Genomic DNA, 25,760 nt, shown 5'->3' with positions numbered 1-25,760 from the left:
TTCAATAAACGGCCCAATAAGTTATGTAAAGTGCGGGTGCATCGCGTTACATTACAACCCCTACATGCCCCGGGGTTGGGACGCATGCGCGTGCACCGTCGGCCGCGCACGGCATATGCGGAATATTAAAGGAGGAAAGAGAAAAAAATTAACTTGTGAAGCCATTTTCGTCTATCGGCGCCCCCTCGCCCGCCACGGGGCTTCTCGGATGCAGAGTGACTCGCGCGGTCGCGCCGCTCGAACGCCAGCTTCGTGTCCGCTGCCCGTCGCCCTTCGACTCCTCTCTACGCTAACCGGTCGGTTACATGTGAATTCAAGTAATGCCTTCAAACAAGTTCATGTGTACGAGAACCATTTTAGCTAGTTTTGAAACTTGGTTATTAAGTGCTTAATACTTTTAAAACTTTATAAGTCCAGTGTAAGTGCGTTTAAAATACTTTGCGTGAAGTGTTCGTATATTTTGAAAGTTATCCAATTGTGTTTGTGTCCTAAAAGATTAAACTATTGGAATAAGATCACGGTTACTACGCATCGTGTGTGTTACGAATTGTTGGAACTAAATGCAGTTCTGGGAAAGATAGAACTTGTGATCTTTTTTAAATTTACTCTTCGTGTGTAAACAAAAAACGTAAGCCGGTTCAACTTGGACATAAGTAAGGTAATACTCTTAAAAGTATTATTGTGTAGCCGTATCTGTTTAGTTCTTATCCGTTTAAGTATTTATCTATAATTATGTGCTAGCTTATTATAATGTTATTAGATGCACTGTTATAGTTTTATCAATTTTTTTACTTTGGAAACATGAAATTTTGTGTTGAAATTTATGATATGACATATTTATTTGAAGCTATTATTTGGATTTATCGATGTATTATGTTTTATTAGCATTTGTTGTTGTATTTTTCTGTAGAACTCTTTACCGTATTACGGTATAAAACGAAATCATAAAAGCGCTCTTCTTATTTCAATATATTATCGAAAATCGTCCTTTTTATTGAAGCAACGAATGGTGAGATGAATAATGGTGCAAGTTTTACCGATAAATCACGCTTTCCCTGTCTGATAGGAGCATCTAAAACTGGGGTCGTACTTGGCAAGAGCTCTTCTTGCTTGTTAGTTTTATTTCATATCGTTATCTAACGTCTGCAATCAATTGAGCCGAAATGAACACGCTATAGGAACAAATTACTTTGATATGTATTCTTCTGGCAGTCATTCTTCGTATTTCTTTATTTGTTTGCTAAGATAAAGTAATAAAGATTTACTTTGAAAAATCATAGTCGTTAATAAATCACTACAATAAAACAATACTCTTTGATACATTGTTTACTTATAAAATTACAATTAGTTCTATTTGCGGCCGTACCATATGTATGTCGTTTGAGTCATAACTTACGAAACAGCTGATATTGTCATTCTCGCGACATAAATGTTATAATGTTTTTGATATAATTGTAAAGTAAAAAAATATAAAAAAAAATTACGATTAAAAAATCACGATATCATTTACGAATTTTATAAATAATGATGCGAAATTACAAAAGACGTCATCATTAGCGAGTATCAACAGACTGTAAATTCTTTTTTGTTCACTGGAGACATTTTCACCTAAAAATATTTTTTAGTGTCGACCTATTAGAGTAGGTATAGACAAGAGTAAAACGTATCGGATAATTGAAGAATATCGGCCTGAGTTGGGCGCATCCCGCCAGGAAAATAGAAGTGCTAAATAGAACAAAAGTAGATGGACCGTGAAATAGTCTGTCGAACGAACGCAGGCTTCCCGATGATCTATTCTTTAGGATTACTTAGTGAGAATATATGTCGATTGTTCTTTTAAACGCTTAGCGCTTGGTCATTAAAACAATTGATGTTTAGAATTTAAACATATGTTAGTAACATAATATATTTTCTCTTTTTTTGCCACCTGTTAACCTCTGCCTGCTTATGGTGGATACCTATTATATTGGGTAATAATTTGTCATCGCTCTTTTTATTTTACTTTTTTATTGTGTCTTTTTTACTTACTTTTCATTTTCAATTGATAAGCTTCTTGTTATTATTTACATATATTTTAAGTTTCTATACTTTATCAGTAATTTATTTTAACTTATTAAACTATGTGATTGCTATTCATTACTAGATGGAATGTCTTAAATTAAGTCAATATTCTAATTTACACTTTTAAAAGCCTTTACTGTTGTACTCTAGTTTTTTATTTCCTACTTTGTGTGAAGCAAAATATTAAAATTCTTTTCATTATAGAAATAAAGTATTCGCATTTACTTATTTTCAGGGCCTCTGACCCTGTCGAACAAGAAGTGTTCTTGTTATTTTTTACATTTATTAAAAAATAAATATTTCATTAAATACTTGTATAACATATTTATTAATATCCGAAGAGAAGTTAACCATAAGTTACATCATCATTAATTAAAGCATCGTTAAGTTGATGTTAGTTGCTTAAGTGAACCCATAGTTTGTAGAGCCACAGGCAATAATGGAACTGGAAGACTTCGCCAAGTCTGATTGTGTCAGCTGAGCTGCGGAATAATAATTAAAGAAATAAATTCGTTTTAAGTTTTAAGTAACTCATTTATACCATCTATAAGAAATTTTTTTTTATTTTTCTACAAAATTATGTATTTGCAGTTCTAATTGTAAGACGTGGCCTAGCTTCATCGCTGCAGCTGCATTGACGGTACAAATTCATTACCAATATAATTTATATGTAGTTGTGTAGACTATATGTCTAATACATAATTGTAATATGTTTTATTAGTACGCAAGTTATAAAAAATATAAAGAAATACGAACAAGAATTTTTCGAGCGGTAAATTCAGTTTAATTGAGTTTCTCTTGTTACTGTGATAACATTATAAATAAGGAGAGAAATGATCATTTCGTTCCACTTTAACAAAGTCCAAAGGTTTTAAGGAAGATAAACTTTTTAGCGTTATACCTCGATTCTGGATGTCCCTTTTTTTATATATTTCTCTAAAGCTCATTTATCGATCAAATTTATGGAAGTCAGATAACATATTGGCACTGCACTACTAATAACATCAATAGTTAATCTCGTAAACCATATACAGGTGATTGGTGTGTAAAGGTTTAAAGGGATACGCTCTACTCAAAACTCAATAATTTCAAAAATAAGAAATGATGTTGTATTGACATAATAAGAAAAAGCGTTTTCAAAATAATGATTACTACATATTGTCGTTAATTATTGTTAACTATCTATCCGTACAGACTTTCTTATGCCAAAAATTAAAAGCTTCACACATTTCAACAGAAATAAATACCTAATGTAACATATAACAGAGTGATCACATTATACAGGGAGATTAGAAGTAATAGTAATATATAAGTTTTCTGGTGACAAATAAGTTACAGATAGTCTATAAAGATTTTACATATAAAAACAAGCACCGTGTGTGCAGGACATGTCTCAAAACATTTTTGGTAATATTTAAAAAGTTATTGACAGGCATTAAAACGTTCCCACGTCCCAGGAAGTAAGCACTGGATTGCCACGCTTCGGTACTTTGCCTTTACACAGTATACCTTTGTTCGTACGTACAGTAAACCTTTACAACATCAACTTTAAGTTTTGTGAATGAAGTCAATAACACTCAATTTTTTGTCCAAAATCTCCTTTTACGTGTTTTATTTTAATAAGTGTATTCTTTAGTCAAAAAATATGCACAACATTCCTAGTCAGTCCATTAATATTGTTACAAGAAAAAAAATCCTTTATTTTCTATTACATGTCACATTTACTACTGTTATACATTAATATAAACACACTCAAAATGATTCTCATTAAGTACGAGTATATTCGAAGCCGTTTCAGCCGATAGACGTTTATTGCAAAGCGTAGGCCTCCGCCAAAAATATCCATGGGCGATATACTATAATCGCAACGCTTGTAGGCGGTTAGGCGATCACGATGTGGTATTCTGGTACGCAGAAGACGCTGCTACCCATCCTCTAGAAACTTGTTCTCTGAGCAGTGTCGATTCTATGTAATTAATGCACAAAGTATGAATCATAAATAAGATTGTATCCCAGGAATTGAACCCACGAACCATCCTCTACCGTTGGACTACCAATGCTTAGGTAAAATACAGTCTTTAAAACGTTTGGATCAGTTTTTAATAGCGTCACGCTCTTCGTGGGGTAATTCTATAACAATATTGTATATTATTCGAGAGGCTAATGATAATAATATACTTATTGTACACAAAATTCACAAAAAAAGAATAAATTAAAGGAGAAAAATAACCAAAACAAAGTAAATTAGTGATTAAATAACTAAATCGCACGAAATGTGTGTACAATTATAATCTTTTAACTAATAAAACACTAAACTAACTATAAATACACAAACTCTAATGTTTGTGTATTTATAGATATAAAAACCCGTAATAAAGACTTCAAAACTTTCATGGCTTTCAGAGCATACGATACTCTCTGAAACAAGTCAGAAGAGTTCCGAGCCGAGGTAATGGAACAGGAATCCGTACGCCCAGTCACTCCGTGGACCCTCTTCCTTAACGACCTGACCACTAAGAAGGCCTCCCAATCTCATGAAATAAATTAGGGACTATTTCTGTCAGGGTTCACGAGAGAGAGCTTAGTAACAGTATAGAGATATGGGTAAGCGCCATGTATCATATGTAGTATAATGTATCCGTGCATTCGTTATGACAAAATAGCATATATATTATTAATTTTGCATATATAATCTTCTTTGTATATGTATATCCAAAAATAAGAAAGCGCATGTCTTAGTACATTCATTACTTACTTTTTGTTTCGTTTCATTAACGTTGTTAATAACACAGAGGGATATTAATAAAATTTGCAATCCCGTTGTTGCTTCGCTTCGAATGCCAATGTTCTCTAGACCACCCGCGATGAAATCAAGAAGCAATCAGTTTTGAACTCTATTGATTTGATTCTGAGATCTCATTTTTATTTCACCGCTCTATATTGGCAACCATAAACTACTTGCAATTTTTATTTTTTAGCGATTTTATTTGAATTTTACATTAAGGTGTTAATATTATTTTTAATTATAGTAAATTTTTAAACCGTATTGAACTCCAAAAATTTGTTAATCAAAAAATATTGTTTTTTTTTTTAAATATTGCACTAGGTAAACTACTTCTTTGTGTGGTGCATACATTCATTTAAATTATTAATTAACGTAATCAATAAAAAATTACAATTATTTATGTTACATCAACATAAAATTTATTTTATTTTATAAACCAGGGATAATATGAGGTATAGCTAGGGCGGCATATTATTTGAAATTATTTGTAAAAGTCAATCTAGTTTTAGTTATCAAACCTATGACACCTTAAGTATTTAAAAGTATTTGCACAGTAGTTTATGCTCGATTACACTAATGCGTTTTTTTTTAATTTACACTAAAGATCTGAATCAGCATTCGAATCTCATTAGCAACCAAAACAAAGAATAAAAACTCGGTGTAATAAATTTAGCGAGGCTCAACTGGAAACGTTTACGGTTCCTTTTAATTCGGTTACCATTGTAGCGGCGTCCCGCTGTGTGCCACCCGTTGGATTTCTTGCTATAATTCCAGCTGCTTTAAAAGTAACTTGGTTCCTATTAGTCGCTTACGTGCGGAATTGAATTTTTGTTTCTCAACTATAACAAGGAATTTCACTGATGTCTTCTGATTAAAAATTGTACACGTGTTCCTCAGCAATATAGAGACATCATAAAAGCAGAAATTTCTACTCGTAGTTACATCTTATTAAAAACAAGTCTTTGTGTATCTTGAAATTTTTGAAAGCTAGAATAACCAATGTATTGATTCATCGTGATATCTTTAGAATCATAGAGTTTAGAGATTTAAAATTTTGGTAAAAATATTCCATTCGCCGGGCCGTAAAAACCAATTTTACGAAAATCCAGTCGCGAGGGCGGTTGAAGTAGAGTTTATTAAAAAAATGCATATTTAAACTATGGCTCTTATAGATATAAAATATTGCTAAAAAAATTTATTTGTCGTTTTAAAAATTACGAATATTTCATGAAATTACAACCGCGGTCAAGGAAGTGCCTAGCCACGCGGAGAGGAATCGGTAGTTGCTAATATAAACGCTTTTTTATACACAAACAAATTATTTAGCTAAATAAGAAAAAAAGAATAAATGTGCCCGAAGGAAAATAATGTTCGGGTGTAAAATCTTTGTTGGTGATTAAATAAAATAGAAACAAATAAAAAATTTATGACTAACAGACACGTGTTTCGCAAAGAATTGGTACCAACTGTGATACATCTGCGGAAAGCAGTACGTGCCGTTTCGGTTCCATATTAAAATTCCCACACATAAAATTGAATGAGAAAAAAAAAAGGTTCTCCGACGGCCCCTTTCCAACTCGCAACAAACAAGCAGGTAAGCGAATCTTTACGGCCCCTTAAAAATAAAATATACCGAAGATATCGCGGGACTTTATATCCTATTGTACTAGTCAATAAGGGCCGGAACCGCCTTAAAAACATTTTACACAAAAAATTAAATTCAATACTTTTAAATTTCTGTTACTATTTAAAGCATATTCATATTTGGAACTAATTATATTTTGTCTAATCAATTTTCCTAAAATATAGTTTATATAAATAAAAACCACACACACACCATTGTCAAAAAAACTATAAATACGTTTTGTTAATAGTCCAAATGTTTATTCGTCGAACAACGTAATTATTTATTGAAGAATACAGTAAAACTGTTGAATACAAATTAAAAATATTTAAATTGGTGTCAGAAAAACCAGTACGGCAGATGAATGCCGTATAGGGTCTACACTACATTTTACCGGCGACTCCGACGACTTTTTTCGACGACAATCAAATAGAGGATGTGAAGTGCAGGGCGAGGGACGAGGCAGTCGAGCAGTATCAATAGACCTCTGTGAGAAAATGCCGAGTTGTTCTGACGATTACAAATTTTGTGTCGTGAGTGTGATATTTTATGAGTTCGTCTATGATGCCTCTTGAAAAGGTTTAAATTCGTGGTTTTTTTCACAACTGTCTCACGTTTCCACTAATGCTTTTTGGTTATATTTTTACATTCTTTTTAAATAAACTGATTTTTATTTTTTTCAGTTCTTTTCCTTTAGCTAGGCATACGCAAAACATTTAGGAATGTTAATGTTAATTCGTCTAATTTTATTACAATTATAAAGAGAATGTATTTTGTGATTTTATTAAAAACAAAGTACATTTTGTTTAATTAATAAAAAAGATTATTTTTACCTAACCAGAACTGAAAAAATGCAAATACTTATCATGGAGCAAAAGAAAAGTTATATTGGTAAAAGTACGCGATCAGAATCTTTAGTTAAGGTCACGTTAAGTTATAAACAAGAAATAATAAATTCTATCAAAATAGTCTATCCCGAATAGAATGTTTATTATAAAAGTAAACGATGGCTTGTTTTGGATAACAAGTGGCATTTGCGCCCGGCTAACGGAAAAAATATATTTATAGCAGACAGACGAAAAAAATTTGTTAGCAAATATTTCTGTTATCAGCTTATATAAATATGAATTTAATTTTTAAATAACATAATCATTTATTTTATTTTCAAATGGATTTTGGTTCCAATAAATCACAAAAAACAAAGCAGAGAGTTTAAAATTAATTACGTAGATTTTAATAGCGGGCAATGGTACCTTTCCAAGAGTTTGCGTGGCAGCGGTCACGTCCAACGGACTTCGGACAATCAAAACAATAATGTTTTGATAGGAGACGACCACGGTTCTCCATTGTTTATTTTATACATTCGCCAACGGCAGTTCCAAGATTATCTTCGCCGTATCCAACCCACGGGCTGTGTATTTTACCTTGTTATCGTTGTTTGAAGGCTCTGTTCTATTGACAATCTGTTTACATAAATTTTCGTAAACAAATCACTAAATATTAATATATAATTCTTCAATTTTACTTGTATGTACTTGCGAAACGGGGATGTATATAGAGAATCACTTAAATTTGATTGTTATATGCACTAAACATAAATATGTTTATACCAAATATATTAACGAAAATATTGTGTGGTTATTGCATTTACCCGACAAAATGACATATGAGATAACCAAAGCTTCGTTAATATGTATGCTCCCGATATCTGCAATGTGAGATAGATCTAAAAACATAATCTTGGGCTAAAGTCGTTTTTGAAAATTCTGTTTAAAAATTAATATTATATTACTGTCAACTTTAATTTTTTGGTATACAAAAATCAACATAGAATTGTTTGAATAAACGCCATGTTTCATTGTATTAATAAATATAAATATATAGTAAACATCGTACGAGTATTTTGTCCGTACCAAAAAAATCATGATTTAAAACGTTTATTGTGATTGGTTAAAAGTAATAAAACGAGATTGCTCACCAATTTTATTATTTGCACGTTGTGATGCTATATTAAATTTGTAATGCATTTAGTTTTTACAAAAAATACTCTTCTGTATTACTAGATATAACCAAAAGACAATTTAATTAAAAGTAAACATATTTCTTTAGTAAAATAATCATTAGAAGCCTCCAAAATTATATTGTTTCAGAATATTACTTTTCTCATTGCCCAGGGTCATGAACCCTTGGATACGTTAGTAATCTTTGTCTGCTCTGTGCTGCGCCACCTGTTCTTATTTTTGGGATCGGAGAGCGCAGCATGACGTTTTAAAAACATTGAAAAAAAAAATAGTTTTTTTGCTTCACGTTTGAAAACTTTTTAATTAAAAGTCTAAAAATAACTTTTGTTTGACGTTAAACTTTCAAACTCTCTACATTCAAGTGCTCTCATATTGAATAATATTAAACGCACAATTGCTTAACTGTAAATCACTCTACGCCTCCTTGTAACATACAAATTCAATTAAGTGAATATATTGTATAACAGGATGTAGACGATTATATAACTCGACAGTCCAACAGCATATGTTCATGTATAGTATAGTTTACAATCTATGCAGATCGCACTACTGGAGATGATCGCGATGCGCTCATATTAAATTTATTTATGTTATATCACACACACAATGCCATTGCTTAAACATTATGCATTAATTTGGCAATGTAATGTAACCAAAATATTACAATAAAAATATAAGTAAATTCCAGGAAAACCTATTTTTACATAATTTCAGAGGTAATACGTCCACTGCTAGACTTCCACAAACTAAACTAAAGTAAAAAAAATATTACCACTGTAATGTAATGTGTTAATAGACATAACTATTTACCTATTATATGTTCATGTTCGTTTTTTCCATGATATAAATGATACATTTTTATAAGACAGCAAAATATTTTACACCTGTACCGCTTAAAATTTACTTTGAGTAAATTACGCAGTAAGAAATGATTATTAAATGATCCTTGCCGTTATAGTATATTTCGTAGAATTACTATGTACAATAGTATATAGTTCTACTATGTATAATAATACATGCTTTAAAAGTACTATAAAGATTTTCATTTACCTTTAATTTAAGATTAAAGAAATTTATTGATTAGATGAAATTAATTTATTTAATAATTAATTTTTTTTTTTTCTATTCGAATATACTTGCAAGTTAAGGGCGATGGTACGCTATAGTATCTCTCGAAATTAAGCCACGACTGCCGCGCACTTGTAGTAATTAGTGTACGTAAACTCTGAAATAAATAGTCCATAAACGAAGTCATCAAAGATGGAGAGGAGAGGTATAAATTTCCCAGAATTATCTCTTAAAATAAAGTCGATAGAAAATATTCTCGATTTTTTTATTCAGTGCTAAAACTGCATTTTGCGGAAGACCTCAATATGAAGATGGATGAAACGAAAATGATTTCAAATGCTCATGTCGTACCGAACCCAATATCAGTAACAAGATCAATTCTTAAAGTTGCTGACTCGTACGTGTACCTGGGTCAAACAATCAAACTAACTAGTGGAGTCTAACATTGAGAAAGAAGTCAATTTTCTAATCCAACTCGGCTGGGTAGTATTCGAGGAACTAGGGACTTAAGTGCGCAGGTCACATAGCGGGCAAAATAGATGGCCACTCTCGAGTGGCGACCACCCACGGTGTTATTCGCACCAACTTAGTCAGTCTTTAAAAAAATCACTTATCACCAATCACATTGAATATGTTTTTTATTTATCTAACAATTTATTCAACTAGCAAATTAATATTTTATCATACTGATTCAATACTTTTTTTTTATTTTGTATATTGAAACAAAGAAATTTAATTTTACACGATTTACAAAATCTGTAAAAAAAATTGTATTAACATTTTGTAAAATCATTTTAAAGGCTTAATTTTAATGGCGCGCAGTTGACTCTTTGACAACAGCGTGCGAGCACAGATCGAAGTTTACTGCCTATAAAGTCTTTATTACCCATTGTCGACGATTATTACTTACCCCTTATGACTTATGATGTAATAAATAGAATCATTTCATACCATCCGCTTGACAGTTACAAACTTATGATTTAATTTGTAAAATAATTTAGGGTTCCTGGAAAAAGCATATATAACTAAATGAATAATACCAGCATACTAATACCAGTTGTTAGAACTATAACATGTTTGAATTAAGAGGATGGTGTCGTGTCTCGCTACGTTTGGGACATTTTCAGCACGCCACTCCAATATCGATTGCTTGATTCTATTTTCGGCAACGTACTTCTGACCGCTTCTATTGAACTTAACTACTCTATGTATATTGAGTTTGTTATCCTGTTATAAAATATGATTTTCAACTATTCTTTAAGATATTAGGTTACTAGTTAAAACTTGAATACAATCTCACTTTGAATCATTTGTTCCAAAAATTAATAAGTGGTGATTTGTTATAGGTGTAAAAATTTAAAGTTTTTAACACGATGAATGGTTAGCTCATATGACAACAAAAAGCTTTAGAGTTTTTACACCTCATTCCAGTCACCTTGTATAAAATTATCACTGTGACATTTGTTACGTTGATTTATTTATTCTATTGAAATGTGACCAGCCAATCAATTCTGGTAATACAAAGTCTGCAGGGATATAAAGTAAATAGTAATTAATTTTAATACGTAATAATCCGAATTTCAAAACGCTTTTTCTAGCGTTATTTATGAATTCTGAAGCTGATATAAAATTATCAGCAAATGAACTATACAGCCCTGTAAAGTTACACCTTCAATATTATTAGTTTTTCCCTGAATAATTTTAAAATGTTATTGGGTAGTAAAATTAAAAGAGTATTTTCATCTTAAACACGTGAATAATATTTGAAACTGAATTAACACTTGGACGCTTTATTAGTCTAAAGTATTTTGATACTGCATTATTTGCACAAAGGACACAGTTGACAAAAATGTAAAAGGACCATCGACCATATTGAAAGCATTGCTTGCATTATCCCGCCTTTTGAGGCATAAAGTTATTTTCTCAACAAAGCACGCGGAGTCTCTGAGCTCCTTATATTGGACCTCTCTTGAGCCGACCCATTGTAATCTTAATGCTGTATTATATTAATGCGATAAACATCTCGGAGACGAGATCAGTGCTCATTTTTTGTGAATTGTCTGGGTTTTATATTGGCATAGACAAAACTAGAGGGACGTAACTACCCTTCTCTGGTAACGACGTCCTTATCTTTGCAATAGATAATAGACGAAATTTTTAATTCTATCAATAAATCGGAAAGAACAAAATATTTATTTTAGTTTATTCACTTTCGTTTATTTGCATAGCAAAAGAAACGACTTTCTTATAACAGATCCTATTTATAAAATTATCGAGTGAAGACCACGGTCCGGTAGACTAGGCGTGGGTTGGTCCCCCTCTAGGTTGAGCGACGACATAGTAAAGGTCACGACGAAGTCGCTGAATGTGGGCAGAGCAGGACCGGTCTTAGTGGCGATATTTGAGGAAGGACTCTGCCCTACAGTGGATGTTTATCGTCTGATATGATGTTGAAGACGACAATTTGTAAAGTTATAAGAGACAAACTTGTTGTAAACTTTTTTTTCATGTTTCTTAAAAATAATTATAATCGGAGGTTGTGTTATAATGTTTATAATTATAAATTTAATATATGTAACTAAATTCTTTTGATAAATAATGTTTATTGGACCTTTGTAAGAAGTTACCTACTGACTAAACTATTGCATGACTCGGCATGAATCTTCAAATTTAGACGGCTTTCTAAGGCGAGCCCGACCGCAGTGATCCAGGTATAATGAAACCCAGTTCAATCCCAATGTAATACTTTGTTTATTTAAAGAGATTTACAGTCTGTTCTTGCACACATTGCTTGAGGAAACCAGATCACGAACAACATAACATTATCCAATTGAGTTTCCCTTCTAAAATAAAACATTGATAACAATTTTTTTTAAATATACAGTTCCAAAATGTTATGTTAGCTAAGAAAAAATCCTTTTTTCTTAACAAACTTCTTTTTAAACTGGTACTTTAAAAAAACTTTTCTGTGCTCCTATCTAAAACCTACGAAATTACTGATCTGATAAGTTGCGTAGTGTTTTGTTTTGCAAAATCCGTGGTCGCATCGAATTGGCATAAGCGCGCTTCTCGCAACTCGTAATTAGTCAAACAATCGATATACGTTTTGGCATTGTTTATAAAAATAAGATCTTTTTTAAAGAATAAAGTCGCCTTACTTTGATAACGGACTGGTTGTCTTGAAGCCAGAAGAACTTTGCACTGGATATGTTAAGAAACTTCGCAGTGGCAAGCTAAAACCTTTGAACTAGAGATTTCTACTCCTACGTCCACATAATCCGATGATACTTTAAAAGTTGTGTTATAAATTGTATGTTATTGGCTTTCTTTCAAAAACTTTAACTTTAAATCTTTACGTTATTTCATTGTGAATTTATATGAATCACAATGTTCAAAAGTGCAACATTATGCTTATCAATTCAAAAGTTTCTGAAAAAATTTGCCTTTACTACAGCTTAACGAATATATCTGTTCAATTTAGGAAGTTAAAATAATTTTGCAATATATGTTTCCTCAAACGCGAAACAGGTTAGCCGAAGGTGGTTTCCAACCACCCTCAGATGTTCTACAGTCACGACATTTTCACTACATATAATTCGGCAAGAGTAGTATTATTTTAACATAAGATGTCTCATAAATCAACGTCAGGCGCAATCGGGTGATTGACGCTAGTTGCTATGCTATGTTCTTTCAGAATCAAGCCAATACAGGGCAATGTTTTGTCTTTCGTTTACAGAAAGATTACTTGTTTATCACCATAATCGTTGCAATATAAAGAAATAAACATAACAGGGGGAGGGGGCTATGCCTTGCATCGAGCGTATATCTGGTGGTATGATAATATATGATGAATATAAAGAACATCGCAGAGTGCATAAAATTTATTCACGTTTCTATATTTTTTCTAAAAGAAAATAATTTAACTAATACGTCATATTGACTTTCTTAAATTAATTCTCCGGAGTTAGCGTTTGTCGTCTCTGACACTCGATTTCGGCTTCACGTTAATTTCCGAAATGTGTGTATATTGGAAATGTATATCTATTAGTCAGTTTAATACCCTCTGTGAATAATTTGTTAAAGTTAAAGAAAATAGTTGTGAATGTATTATAATTATTTATACGCCTTATGTTATTTCTGTCTACAAAATATTCCATTTGCTATTTGCAGAATTCACTATCTTCATAGAGTGGGAAATAGTTGTTTTTCTTTAGCACCGGATGAATCAGCTTAATTGGCACGACACGGCTCGGCTGAAGCTGGCCCAGAGTCAAGATAACAAGCTAAGTACATTACACCCGGTTATAAGGGTCACCATTATATTATAGAATATTTATTAAGAACTATTTGAAAAGCGTGAAGTAATGATGTTCATTATTTTGAAGAACGATTTGCTTTCACGCTATAAATGCGCTTTAAGAATCTGAATTAAATATTCCTCTATTACAAATAAAATAATAAAATACAATAAATGCCAACATAAATACATGTATATATTAAAAATTTGTTATTAGTTTCTAAAGACTACCTAACGAGTACTAACTCGTACTTAATTGTTGAAACTCTAGCAAATGAGAGTAAAGAAATATATATTTCGTCGTTGAATTCTCATAAAGTTTCATATACTATAATAACGAAAAAAGTATGTAACTTTTGCTAGGAATTCTATTAATAAAAAATAGTACAATGCAATACAATGTCCACTAACATCTGCTTTGGTTTCGCAGAGATTTACCCATACTGCCATAGATTAGAGGCGACAGTTTTATTCATAAAATAAAAATGTTTAGCAAAAAGGTAGTTCTGTCGTTGGTCCACTTAAAAGAATGCTTATCAACACCGCATCTACCGCCTCGTGGTCGCCACTCAGAACCTTTCGACCCCTATAACCAAAAGATAGTTCAAAAAGTTATTAATAGAAATATAAATGTCTCTGTTTATCATATATATATATAGCCTTATATCTTAAATAGTTCAGTATCTGCATATGAAAGGTACAACAGCCATTTTATTTTTAGAGACATAATCGGAGGCCTATCAAATAAAAGTATTAACCAGATAGAGCTTTTCTGTAGGCGACTAATACACATTTTAAATTTAAAAGTATGTAATTAAGTTAATCTCATTATAGAATTCAAGAGTTTTCAGTTGATCGAATTAAGTAGAACTTCGTTCGTTGACCCATTTACATGATTAATATTATAATGTGCACATGGCAAATTGTTAGACGTTATTTAGAAGACCAACTGTTGAGTTTCTTCTGTTGGGGCTCTTCTCAAAAGATCAGCGTTGGGAGTCGGTGATAACTTATTACATAAAATGTTATAATAATCTACGATTAAAAATCGCACGTAAAAGCCTACTTAAATGAAGATATTTTAAAATTTATTTTTTCTAAATCCCTTTACGAATATTAAGAGTAAAAGATAACTGTGACTGTTGAAGAATAAGAATACGCAAACTCGAATTTAAATACATACATAAATACTGCTTTTGCTTAATAAAAATTACAGTATGGTGTTAACAAAACTGCTGAATCGTGTCTAAAAATGGCTGTGTGGTGGGGGCCGAGGAAAAAAGTGCATGAGAGCTTCTGCTGCAAACATTGACAGCTGAAGGAAGGAACAGGGCGGCCGGTATTCCCCCCGCCGCGCCCTGTGCATACCAACGGCGCGATAAAGAAGTTTCGATGGCGTTATAATAGAACATGCAACGTGCATGAAAATACTTATAAAATTTACAGGATCTCATTTTTATTCAATACTTAGTTTCTCATTTTTATTATATACAGGATGATTGTTTATGACCAATGGTGCAAAAAATTTGAAAGGATGAAAGTATAGCTAATTTGCTGTTAACTAATGTATGGTACAATCTGTGGAAAAAAATATCCAAAATCTGATTATTACATATTAATATTAATTATTATTTACTGTCTCCTGTCGTATTCAATTTAGAAAAAATATGAATATACTTCTGAGTGATCACTTTATAAACAATGATTGTGAATATATATTAAATCTTTAAAGCTTTCTACTGGCATATAAGATATCCCTCTATACAACTTAACGTATAAACAATCACCTTGTAGTTTAATATAAAATTGAAACACGGAAAAATATAAAACATAATTCTTTAATACTGTTGTATAAGCCTTTACAAAGGTTATAATTTTTTTAAAACCATAAACCAGTAATAAACTTTGTTTATAATTTCATTTGTAACAATTATTTAAAACACATGTGTTCATTTGCATTAGCGATGTTTGGTGTTAACAGGGTTAACGCGATAAAGAGAAAAACAAAAACTTTTATGTTTTTTTATTCGTTGCTGACCAGTTCTTGACCGCGATTGTAGTTGAGGTCAAGGGGCGATGCGGTTTAAAGTGGTTACCGTGACAGTATTACATCGCCTCTACGTAAAGTTAAAACAAATGTCGAGAAAATAAACTTAGTAACTTTAAAATATGCTTACTCTACAATAATTAGTTTTAAACAACCAAGCGTTTTTAGAACGCGATCTCTTCAACATATATAGCTTATTAGCAGGAAAAAACTTTTAATCTTTACACCTACTTCTCTGTAAAAAGTGGTAGCTCTGAAATGCGTTACATTAATTTGTTTTTCTTTATATTAGATTGCGAAAGATCAGTAACTTTCGGCAGTACAACGTTTGCAGGGACGTATATAATTAATTTGAAAATGTAATGCGAATTTTGAAAAAGATTATTCTTGCTTATCTTTTTTACGTAATTTAATGTTGCTGAAACTATCGATTTTTAAAAAAGATGTATCATACATTAATTGTCGGCTAATTATAAAAACCTTACGAATACAATTTTAAATTTAGAACGGGGTAAATAACTTTTAATTATACCATTAATTATGCACGGCTATTGCGGTGACATCCCTTTTATTGGTATTTCGTCTGAACAAGCCATTGGAATGTGCACTCCAGTTATTTAATTATATACCAATACTTAACACATATGTGAACATTACATGGAATACTTTCATCTCCTAATTGTGATAAAAGATATAAAACCGTTACATAATTATAAAAATTTTCTCTGCTACTTATACAAGATTAAAACTTTTGAAAAATTTAACGCGGCTTTACATAACTGTTTCCATTTGCATAAACCTCTTCGTCTACAAAGAAAGTTAGAATCGTGAAGAGAGACCAAGAGTCTATTGAATAAGAGCTTCTTGTGCATGTTTGTCTTTTGACGCTGGTTTTATATCCGCGGTCGATAGAGTCGTTTAGAATTCAACTTACTTGAAATAGCAACGGATCTTTAGTTACTTTGTGGACTTCTTAATTAATCTAAGCCACGAATGTTCTGGTGCGGTAACTACAACTGAAAATATAATACGGAAAATATTTTTTTGCTAAAACCTTAAAATGTTTTTGCTGTTCACTATGGAATTAATCTGGATATCTAACTCCTAATTGTTATACCGCAAGCCGCAATTCTTCGAACTATTATACTTTAAATAAAATTTTAGACATTTTTCTTTTCTAATGTATTAATTTATTTATACATAAGCAGTGGTAGCCTAATCGTAGGGGACTGACTCTTGTGATCGTAGGTAGTGAGTTCGATTCACGATATACAATCTTATATAACTCACACTTTGTATATTAATCAAATAAAATTGCCACTGATCACAAACAAGTTTCCAGAGAATGGGCAGCAGCGTTCTTTTCCTATCATAATACCACACTGCGTTCGCCAACCTGCCTGCCAAGAGTGGCGGTTGTGGTGTATCTACTGTAGATATCTTTCGGGGAGTACTATGCTTAGCAATGGTCGTTTAAGGTTTAAAACAACGGAATCAAATATAAGAAATGAATAAATGCTTTTGTTGTTTTATTTCAAACATCTTTACAAATTGAAAATTATCCTTTAGAGAATCTACAAAGTAGACAAACGACGCTGGCTGGATGCAGGCTTCTGAATAATCCTTTTGCAAATTTTTAGGGGTGGTTTATGTCCAACTGTGGACATAAACCACCCCTAAAAATACATCTAAAATGATAATGATAATGAATATCTAAAAATTTTCAAATTGTTATTAGAGATGGTACTTATATATTTGATACTCTTATATTTAATGTTGTATTTTTCAGTCTTACTTAATATTGTACTAGCTTATAAGCTTTACATCTGCTTTTGTATTTAAATCATATATATTCTAAATTTTATAAATAATACTGATGTAAATCAATGATTTAAAGAAACGATGTCGCCAAATGTGTTGCAGTGCACAGAATTCAAAAACGATTAGTACGTTAGGGATTATTGTTAAAGAGAGAAAAAATTAAAAAAATAGTTATAAAAATAATATTAAAATATTTTTCTTTTCTCACATAAAATATTGATTAAATTAAAACACCATTACCACCAATAACGTACCGTAAAGTACATTAGGGTGCAATACAATTAGGATAATCTCATTATTTTAAAAATATTTACTGTACAAAAAGGATTATTTTTGTTAATAAACGATCTTTATTTTTAAAATACTAAATAAATAAATAAAGTGATATAACTTTTCTCTTTATTTTACTTCCTGCTACGGGATAAGTCTTAAAAGTATGTATTGAGTTGCCAATCTGAAATCCACAACACCTGTTCTTACTGAGCTGCCGCCCGTTCCCTGCCCCCGAACAGCATGGGGGAACAGAGTTTGGTTTCGGATCCATCCTTGAACCGCCTGTGATCCACGCTGTCATCCTAAGCCGCATACAGAACATCAACACAGCACTGCTTGGGTAGAGCGGTTTACTACGCGCGAACGTCATCGTACAGTAGGAATGCGTGTGTCCAGTTTGTTTTATTTTTAAGTTCACGGACCCTTCCGCTTCGTGAACTCAGTTCCGATGAAGCTGTAAACGCCCCGAGGCTAACAGCACCAACTTCGAACAAAACTAAAACTTCAAAAGCAATCAAGCAATTTAAAATAAAGATACCGGTTATATTGAAAATTTAAGTTAAACGATTGAAGTTTAAGAAAAATTGTGAAATTAGTAGCTAAATTTTGCAATAGCCTTTAGTTTTATTTTAATTAAAATGAAAGTTTCAGACTTGTAGCTGCGTTAGTATATCCAGCGCTAGGTTGATCGCGTGCATAGCAAAGATCCATTAATGTTACCAGCCGTGTGCTGCCGCCAACAAACAAATTACGGATGCAAACACATCGCAACACGCGAGCCAGCCTTGAAAGCCTTTTGCTTGCTTTGTCAATTTCGTGCTACCCCCGTAGTATCGCACCGAAACTACCCGAACAAGTAATGTGATAAATGTTATTATTACTACTAACATTAGTAATCGACTACACATTTATATACATTTATTGATTTTTTCTAACTTATTTTATCCCCATAGACTTAAACTGCAAGTCCTAAGCATTTTTCAAAGATTGCCTCGATGACCGAAATGAATCGTAGTTGTTTGATCAAAACTTTCGAACAATTTTGGTATCCATTACAAAATTTTAATGACCCGCAACTTAATAACGCAGTGAATATTCATTGCCCGCAATGACCATTTACTATTAGTTGAATCGTTCTCTCGTTAATTTACTATTAAATAAACGCTTAAAACTTATACGATTACATTTTCATTATAAACTACAACTCCAAATCTTTAAACGGCTTTATTATTTTGGCTATTAATTCATCTTTTGACTAGAATACAAATTTGTCCAGGGTGATTGATTACACACAAAAAAATTAAAAACATAAAAGAGTAAATATACAGTTAACTTGCTATCAATTAATGTATCGCACATCCTAGCCAAATATCAATAGTTTCAGAGGTAATAACTTTCATAATTATAAAATGTAAGAAAAAGCATATTTAAAATTCTGATATTACATTTTAAAATTAATTATTATTAACTACTGTTGCATTCAAATAGGAAAAAAAATTTAATGTAACATGTACAGTGATAACTTTTTACAGGATGATTGATAACAAGAGTAAAAACTTGAAAGAGTTTTTGTTGACAAATAATTTGTACATTTAATATCCTTTAAAAATTTTACACTTTAAAGTAATCACGGTGTATATTTTATTCTTTATACAAAGCACGTTCTACGCCACGGTTTGTACAGACATTCTTACTTAAAAAGATTAAATTTACATCAAATTACGTTCCTAACAACGAACTTAATGTATCACGTGCCAAAACGCATCTCACTGGAACCATTTCTTATTGACAGGGCTCATGGGAGCTCAGACGCGAATTAGGTAAAATAAGGAAAGGGAGTAAGGCTGTGTGTAAAAGTTGGAGAATGGAACATGGCTTAACAAATTTCGCTGCTTCAAAGACCTGAGCCTTAGTGTCTTATATTAAACAGTTTGTTTCCACAATACGCTGTCGCTCAAAAGATTATTTATTCTAGCGCTAAAGATAGATTATTTTAACTTGTCGTATTTAATTAATAAGGTGACATTTTACCGAATTATAAAATGCAACGTTACTGTTACACTAATACAAAAACAAAAAGTTATAATAAAATCTAATTTTAAAGAAAGGCTTAAAAAAGTTTCTACTCTGCCACCCGATTTAAAAGCCAATACACATATATGATAGCATGATTAACTTGTATGGCACACTCATCGCTCGCATCACACTTAATGTAATGATGTCGATCTATAAAATATAGATGCGGAAAGGGAAAGACTGCTTCGTATCTTCTTATCAGTGACTTTTATAACGTGAACAGGGGATTGCCTGCCATGTTCTTATACGAATATTGAACCGGAACCTTGTACATTTCAGAAATAATAAATAACGTAGGTAAGAAATAAAAGATTTTCCAAAATTAAAGTTAGCCATTATTCACTATCTGTCCCTGTAGACTTTGTTATGCCAGAAGTTATTGGCCTGTCGCTTTTCAATACTTCCACTTTATACAGGAAAGATTGGGAGTAGACATAAAAGTTTTACATCATTAAAATGGCTGCGTTATTGGGAACTCTCGTTCCCATATCTTATTTTTAAGACATAGTATATCCATTTTACAATATTTTTTTCCTGTTTTCACCTTCTCTGTTACATGATTCGCAATCTCTCTCTTTCTTCCTTCTATCATCCTTCATATTTTCTGTCATGTTTACAGCGTTTATTTACATTACATTCACGCATCGTCTCCCATCTTTCGCCACATTGCTTGAAATTTTTATTATTTACATTTCAATATGACTATTTTTTTCTTCAATTTTTATATTTTGTGTTATTTTATACAATATACGTATTACACAAAGTGTAATAAAAAATTTATAGAAATACAGCTCTAGTAATAATCGGTCAGACTATTTCAAGTAATAGGTAAAAATCGGCCATATAATTTTGTGTCCCGAATATTTCTAGAGTTCGTAAACAAAAAGTAACCTAAGAGAAACGGTAAATTTATGTTGTAATATTTAGCATATAAAATTTTTCAAAATCGTGCGTCTGTTTTTATAATATCAACCTTATAAAATTTATTGTAGCTCCCAACAGTATTTTTGTTTAACTAAAAAGTGTCAAGTTAGTTTGCAGCGTGACATGTTCAACGTGTACCTGCCAATAAGCTGACGTGTCCAGGCAAAGGGAAAATAAGGCTCATTCTGACAATCAGTATATTGTTTGGACAGAGCTTAAACTTTTAAATTTGTGCACATTTATATTTAAAGTGTTTTTGTATGTTTTTAATTATTAATATATACGGGACAAAAATATTATTAGTTCTGCTTGTTAAATTAAAATATCAGAATCACTTACGACTTATAAAGAAGACAAAAATATTTTACATGAAATGATTTTGATTTTATAATATTAAACCTTTTTTATTTACGAATACTTGTGTGTATGTGTGTGGTTATATATTACTAGCACCTCTACGTGAAAAAAGTACATGATGTAGAAACAATAAAATCCAAAAAAAAAATCATTACAGTATTTACTAGAATAACGTAACCTATTTTATTTTATATGTTTAGTAAAGCAAACTGTTATCGAGGTAACATATTTACACAACGTACGCTTACTTACCTTTCCTTTCTTTGCCTTGCTGCTTGTTTTGTATGTTTATTTACCATTATAAGTTGTTGAATTACGTCTAGCAACTTCGGCCTCCACCAGATTTGAAATACAGAACATATTTGATATATATTTATATTTACTTATGAAACCCACAAAAGGTGTATATGTATACATTTAATATAAATATCGCTTAAGGTTAGTTTACTTGCTTGTATAAGCAAATTAATGTAAAATTCTTTTATAATAATACTGTACCGACTAGTTTAAGAAATAAAAAACAGGGCGTCAGGTGAAGTATTTAAATGTTTTTTTTTTTCATGCGAAAACACAAGCCGAAGTCAATGACTAAACAAACCACAAACACTTGGTATGCCGCCCGTCCACAACTTAACTAGCGTCCTTCAAAATGCATCCGCGCCATTGAATAAAGAAGTCCACTTCAATCCACTCACGTACCGTGCACAAACGGACAGACGGACTGATGCGTCACGTGCACCCCGGCACACTCTTCACTCCCAGCTTCAATTTAGTTGAAAGTGCCAGCTGAGTGCAACGTACATCCTGATCCAACTTTACTTTCCGCCGAGAAGCTCTAGTCTTCAGAAATTCCAAGAAACTTTGCACCACAGAAATGCAAAATAAAATATTTCGCTGAGCTGAATGTATAATGCAACGCTGCAAACGTTTATTACATTCGGAAATTTTACATTGCAAAACAGTATTTTGTTTACATGCAAAACACTAGACTTTCCTCAACCTTTTAATAATACTTAATTCATACTACTCCACATTGATGACAATACTCTTAAGAAAATACTCTGTACTTTAATTTAATTTTTTTGGCATTACCAGAGTACCTTTGTGTATCTAGAATTGAAAATACATTTTAAAAAATAAATATAGTTGCAAAAATATTACGCGAATACAATAAAGTTTAAAATGTGCTTGTATGAATTAGTGATCTGTACACGCCATGGTTAATAATAGGCAAATTAATTAGCGTCATTAATGATTAACTTACTAATGTAATTTTATGAACGTGTCAACAATGTTAGCAACAAGGTTAGATTAGAAAGAAATTAAACATTATGTACATGCAATGGTTTTTCGTGATTTTTCTTCTTTTTCTGAACAGAACCGTAATACACTTAATATCTTTTCAATATTTAAATATAAATACTCAAAGGTCAAAAGGCAGTACTTTAATTTAAAATGTTTGTCAATGTCATAAAACGCAAATTCAATTAGTTTTAAATGAAGATGAGAAACAAATACAAAAGGCCAAACAAATGCCTGTGTCTGTCACATTTTTCGATGCCGATGGTTTTTTTTACTTCAAAATTCATAATCAACATTGTTTCACCTGTGAATATTATTTACGGTTTTTTTTTGCTTCAGTATTCCCTCGCGTCTAAAACTACTGCATTATAGACATGACGTCTATCTTTAATTTCATTATATTATGGAAAGCAAGGTTGAATGGACACGTCTGTTTATGCAGTGGTAAATTATGATATATGAAGTATTTTTTTGTATTTTTACGTTACTCCTACTATCATAATATCTTCACGATTTTTATTGTTAGGGATATTTCTATTAGACAATTTTAAATTGTGTTATTTTTTGCAAGCAATTCACACACTGTTAATGTAATTTTTTTAATATTTTAGGCTTGACTGTAATGACTAATAGCGCAAGCTTGACTCCCTTCAAGTGGGCCCGTGAACATAGTCAAACCAGGTGACGTCGGTCTAAGCGATCTAAAAGCTAGATGGTGTCGAACTTCAGTGAAAGTTAAAGCTTTGCACCCTCAAATTTGCAGTCTGCAGTGTAAACCAGATCCAAAAAATAAGTGAAATCGTGAAATGTGTAGCGCAAACTAAAATAACACTGCGGAATTATCAAAATAGGCGAAAGTAACGTTCTATTGTTCCCTGTAGAATGAACGTTCATAGTGTCTATGCTACGTGGAATTAAGTCCGACTCGGGTAAGAATTTGGTGTTAATTTTATTAATTATAAATTCTTACTTTTTTTTATAGAACTTGTGTATTGTAAAAGTGATATAAATATCAAATTCTTCTCCAGTTTAAAAATAAAAACATAAGTGAAATGTACTAAGCACCGGGGCAACTTTTCGATATTCATAAACTTTTATGATAACCTCTTTTAAATATATATGTATACGTTAGCAAAAGCTCCACTTTAATTTCAAAATATCATACTTAAACAACTTTATACTGTCACCATGGCAACAAAGGGCCATTTATAGTTTAGCTCGCCGGTAATAATTTATTTAGTACGCAGTCAAACCATTAAAAAGCATTCAGTCTCGACTCAACGTGCATTAAGCGTGGATCAGAGAAATTGGAACAACATTTTTAAATTTTATTTAATTTTATACAAATGCTTTTTTATTTTGAACTTACCAATTTTTTTATATTTATTTTAAATAGCACATTCATTTTACAATTTAATAAAGAAGATATTTTAATTTTTTTTTTTTTAAATGTCTTTTTTATTTGAAAGATTCATAAATGGCAAAACATGCCGTATAACACTGAATTAACAAAAAGAAAATTAAAAAAAAATCCTGTAACGGTTTTGGACGGCAGTCGTTCTGTTGTTGTTTTCTAATCTAAGAGTAACAAGAGGAATTTACATACGTAATGTTATTTTAAAAACAAAAAAGGCCTCTCCTATTCCCCGGAGCGCTTTATAACACGGTTGGTGGCCCGGTACTTTAAATACGGCATTTAAAACGCGATTACTTTCAATCCGGTTACATTTAAAACTGAGATACCTCCTATAGTTTATTTGAACGGCGCATCAAAGTCATTGGGTATTTTACCATAACGACTCTCTGACTTTTAAACTGAGAATATTTTTTAACTAAATTTAAACTTTATGTTGCATGCTTTACGGTTAAATTAAGCTAGCAGGTGAAATGTAAAATTATCTAATATTATAATGCTCATTCTTTTAGATGGATCAATATACATCAATTGGAATCAATTTATAAGGAAACATAAATAATTATCTTAATCAACGATTTTTATTTTCATTCTTCTAACCTTCCCTGTGAATTACTTTATTGCGCCGTTCAAAAATTAAACTTAAATTACAAAAACGTTAAATGTTTCTTATAAACTCGTAATACTTTCTCATCAACTTGTTTTATTAATTATACAGTTTAGGTAATTAGTCACGTGATGATTTAGTCAAATAAAATATCAACTTACTTTACGTGCATAGCTTTTATACCATAAATTAATTCTATTAACAGTGGTAGACATGATAAAATAAACAAATGTGTTGTATCGCACAAAGCAAAAACATCTCCAAGTGTTCAAATTTTTAAAAAATTTAAAACAAATTAGCATAAAATCTTGTAAATATTTTAAATACATATTCTGAAGTCCTCGGCTTTGACCACGGGGCAAGTAAAATGTTTATGTTGTATATAATTACACCATCGTGCATCGGCTTATTGCGCTCGGAAATTATTTTAAAGTGAATGGGTGTGGTGTTTACGAGTTCGTGTAGCGATTACTGTAATGAAGGAATGAATCATCTAAGCGATTTAAACTTTAATCTTAATAGCATCAATTAAATCATGGATTAAAAATAGTTCATTGTGGATTTCAAGTTAATGAAGACTTTGTTCAAGCTTAAAATATATTATTATAATTTTATTACATTTATTTCAATTATTTGAATTACAATGGATCAGATCAAATTTAGGTTTAAACTGGCCTGGCTTATATATAAAATGTTATTTTGTGTGTTAGTTAGTTTTGTAGTTATTAACTAACTTGATACTTAAAGACATTGACTAGTTTCATGGTTGGTCTCTATGAGAAAAAAAAATTAAACAAATAAATTAACTTATTATTCAAGTTAAGAAGAATTGCGTAAGTATTGTTGTACTGTTAAAGAAAAATTAATAAATGCATAAATAAATCACACCTAGTATAGGCAATAAAGTAAATAATTTGGAAAAGTAATTGTAGACGTGACAGCTAAGTAATTATTATATTGCACATCAGTATTGTGAATAAAAATAAATAGAAAAAGTATATTAAATGGCTCTATTTCGTCAACAACAAGCCGACAACAACAATATCGACGAATAAAGAAAAATATGAAATTGGCATTGATTCG

General features: G+C 31.4%; 1 protein-coding gene across 3 annotated transcripts in view; it reads left to right on the top strand.

The window, feature by feature from the left end:
- Window positions 1-249: 249 nt before the first annotated feature.
- LOC137933143 (uncharacterized) overlaps window positions 250-25,760 on the top strand; it is a 76,815-nt gene continuing 51,304 nt past the window's right edge. For all 3 annotated transcript variants that reach the window (XR_011109119.1, XR_011109118.1, XM_068776949.1), the window contains exon 1: window positions 250-658. The gene's annotated coding sequence lies outside the window, so the exon portion shown is untranslated. The remainder of the gene's footprint in view (window positions 659-25,760) is intronic.

The sequence above is a fragment of the Battus philenor genome, unplaced genomic scaffold (genome assembly GCF_028537555.1).
Source record: "Battus philenor isolate CCGP_79_NKW_IND1 unplaced genomic scaffold, ilBatPhil1.0.hap1 SCAF_13, whole genome shotgun sequence".
In the NCBI taxonomy this organism is placed as follows: domain Eukaryota; kingdom Metazoa; phylum Arthropoda; class Insecta; order Lepidoptera; family Papilionidae; genus Battus; species Battus philenor.
Note: the sequence above shows the minus strand (reverse complement) of the source record. Positions and strands in the feature narration are given on the sequence as shown.